The sequence below is a fragment of the Pan troglodytes genome, chromosome 6 (assembly GCF_028858775.2).
Source record: "Pan troglodytes isolate AG18354 chromosome 6, NHGRI_mPanTro3-v2.0_pri, whole genome shotgun sequence".
NCBI lineage: Eukaryota > Metazoa > Chordata > Mammalia > Primates > Hominidae > Pan > Pan troglodytes.
Window position 1 is genome coordinate 46,588,266 of NC_072404.2, and position 3,716 is coordinate 46,591,981.

At 40.2% G+C, this 3,716-nt stretch overlaps 1 pseudogene; it reads right to left on the minus strand.

Annotated features, from left to right (window-relative positions):
• Positions 1-739: 739 nt before the first annotated feature.
• Positions 740-2,037, minus strand: LOC107975619 (T-complex protein 1 subunit alpha-like; annotated as a pseudogene).
• Between the last annotated feature and the right edge of the window lie 1,679 nt (positions 2,038-3,716).

Sequence of the window (3,716 nt, forward strand, 5' to 3'; positions counted from 1 at the left end):
TACCCTTTCTTCCACTTGATTGAATTGGCTATTGAAGCTTGTGCATGCGTCACGTAGTTCTTGTGACATGGTTCTCACCTCCATCAGGTCATTTAAGGTCTTCTCTATACTGTTTATTCTAGTTAGCCATTCATCTTATCTTTTTTCAAGGTTTTTAGCTTCCTTGCTATGGGTTCAAACATCCTCCTTTAGCTCAGAGAAGTTTGTTATTACTGACCTTCTGAAACCTACTTCTGTCAACTTGTCAAAGTCATTCTCCATCCAGCTTTGTTCCATTGCTGGCAAGGAGCTGTGATCCTTTGGAGGAGAAGAGGTGCTTGGTTTTTAGAATTTTCACCTTTTCTGCTCTGGTTTCTCCCCATCATTTTGGTGTTATCTACCTTTGGTCTTTGATATTGGTGACCTACAGATGGGGTTTTGGTGTGGATGTCCTTTTTGTTGATGTTGATGCTATTCCTTTCTGTTTGTTAGTTTTCGTTCTAACAGTCTGGTCCCTCAGCTGCAGGTGTGTTGGAGTTTGCTGGAGGTCCACTCCAGACCCTGTTTGCCTGAGCATCACCAGTGGAGGCTCAGTTGGAAGTGCAAAAATCACCCATCTTCTGTGTTGATCATGCTGGGAGCTGCAGACCGCCCCCTTCCCCCCACCCCACAACAGGCCCCAGAGTGTGATGTTCCCCTTCCTGTGTCCATATGTTCTCATTGTTCAATTCCCACCTATGCGTGAGAATATGCGGTGTTTTCAAGGTATGTAGAAAGGTATATCGTTTTCAAGGTATATAGAAAGGGCTACTTCTGCAGCACCCACACCTGGAACCACAGATTTTGACACCAAAACTATCTTCACTACACAAAAAGCATCATGTAAAGAATGCTTCATCTCATCACACATGTAATCATTTGTCCCACGTAAGATAATCGATGCAAATGTATGAGGGTTAGTGTTTTTGATTAAGATCAGCTCATCATCACAAATTCTCTGCTATACCACTTCTTCTGCCTACCCCAACACTACAGCTTCAAAAGTTTCTTTACCTTCCAAATTGGCCAGAGTTGACAGAATAGTTGCTCCAGAAGCTTTCGGAATGCGTTTAAGGTCCCTTTTAAAAACTCTTCTAACTGCCGTAGCACCAGCCTCCACAAAATACTTCAGACACATATCATCAATTCCACCAGTGGTTAGAATAATGCTGGCACCAGTTACCAGGATCTTCTGAATTCTCTCCTTGGTAATATCTGATTCTCTCTGTCTAATTTGGTCCAGTTTTTCAGGGTCTGTAATGACCACCTGTATACCAAGCTTCATTTTTGTTTTTTGCAGGCCAAAGTCAAGGCAAGCAATTTTTGCATTTACAATTCTCTTGGGTATGCCCTGGGATCCCACCACACAGTTGAATGCATAGCCACTGATGAGCATACTCTCTGTTTGACTTTTCCCATGGGCTTTCAAAATATTAACAGAATTGACTGGATAGCATGGCTGGCCTCTTATGTCTGTGTATTTAATAGCAAATACAGCATCTACTACCATGTTAGCAAAGAAATCACCATTTATTCCAATGATTTTGGAAGACGTGGATGTCTTGGCAGCATTAATCAGGCAATCTCTTCCCACTTTATCTGTGTTAACAATTAGGTTTTCATTGATATAACGCACTGCTTCCTTGCAAGCAAGTCCATAGCCACTAATAACTGACGTGGGATGAATTTTCTGTTTGACTAATTCATCTTCATTTTTTAGGAGTTCTGCTGCAATAATAACCACGGAGGTAGTTCCATCTCCAACTTCTTTGTCTTGCAGATCAGCCAGCTCACAAAGAACTTTAGCTGCAGGATGTTCTACCTCCAGTAACTTCAGGATGGTGCACCACCGTTAGTAATGGATACATCACCAGTATCATCCACCAACATTTTAACCAAGCCAACTGGACCAAGAGAACTTTTTACAGTATTGGCAATCAAAGCTGCAGCCATAACGTTCTGGGAGCAGATCGCCTCCCCAGTGCTGCAGTCCCCAAACACGGACAAAGGCCTCTCCATTTTCACGGCAGCGGTACACGTTGAATTCTGCTCACACCGCGGGCAACCAGTATCGCAGCCCCTCGGCTGACTGGCGACCACAGCAGTGGCTGCGACAGCGTGGAGCGAACCCGAGCGATTCTCCAAGAGGTGCTCAACCCAAGTCTATTTTCAAATAACACTATACTACTTCACAGGTAGTGTGAGTAACTTATAATAACAAAATAATCCTAATTCCTCCTGCCGATCCCTTGTATCATTGCTGTCATTCATCTTACTTGTACCTAAGCAAACATAAGCATATATATATGTAGATCAATTAAGAATAAGAAAAATAAGTTTTTATTTTACTTTCACTAATTTCTTCATTAATGCTCTTCTTTTCTTCATATAGATATGAGTTCCTGACCCATATTATTTTCCTTCTCCTTAAATAACTTCTTTTAACGTTTTTTGCAAGTCAGGTTTACTGGCAACAAATACCCTCAATTTCTGTTTGTATGAGTAAGTCTTTATTTCTCTCACACGTTAAGGATAATTTTGCAGGATACAGACTTCTAGGCTGATTTTTATACTCTCAACACTTTCAATATTTCACTCCACTCTATTCTTGCTTGCATAGTTTCTTAGGAGAAGTGGTAGGATGTAATTATGATCTTTGCTCCTGTGTATGCAAGGGCCACCACCCACTCCCTGTGGCTTCTTTCAGGATTTTTTTTTTAATCATTGATTTTCTGTAGTTTGGAAATAATATGCCTAGGTGTAGTTTGTCTGGAATTTATCCTTCATGGTGTTCTCTGAGGTTCTTGCATCTGGGTTTGATGCCTGACATTAATTTGGGGAAAATTCTCAATCATTACTTTTTCGAATATTTATTCTCCTTCTGGTATTCCCATTAAGCATATGTTATGCCTTTTGTAGTTTTCTCACAGTTCTCAAATATTCCAGATTTTTAAAATGTTTTCTTTTCTCCTTTGTTTTTTAGTTTTAGAGGTTTTTACTGAGATATCTTTAAGCACACAGATTCTTTCTTAAGCTGTGTTCAGTCTACTAATAAGCCCATCAAAGGCAAGGCATTCTTCATTTCTGCTACAGTAGTTTTGATGTCAAGCATTTCCTTTTGGCTTTTTGCTAGAATTTCCATCTCTCTGCTTACATTTCCCATCTATTTGTGCATGCTTTCTACTTTGTCTATTAGAGTACTTAGCATATTAATCACAGTTGTTTTAACATTCCTCATCTAATAATTCCACCATTTCTTCCAATATCTGAGTCTTGTTCTAGTGCTTTTTCAATCTCTCCAAACTGTGTTTTGCCTTTTAGTATGTTTTGTAATTTTTTAACTGACAGCTGGTCATGATGTATTGGGTCAAGGGAAGTGCTATAAATAGGCCTTAAGTAATGTAATTACTTATGATTAGGCCTCAGTTTTTAGTGAGCCTGTACCTCTTGACTGTGAACTTCATAAGTGCTGTTCAGTTCCACTCCCCTCTTTAGGTGTGACCATATGGCTGGAGGAGGCTGGAATTGTGTATTTCCTTAGTTCCACAGGAAGACTAGAGCCAGCTGGAGTTGGTAATTTTACTTCCTCCAAGTTCGTTAGGCACTGATGAAACCCCAGCAGTTTAGGTTCTGGTTAAATAGTTTCTCCTGAGGGCAGACTTTGTTAAGAAGAATACAATGCTCTGGGATATTTCAAA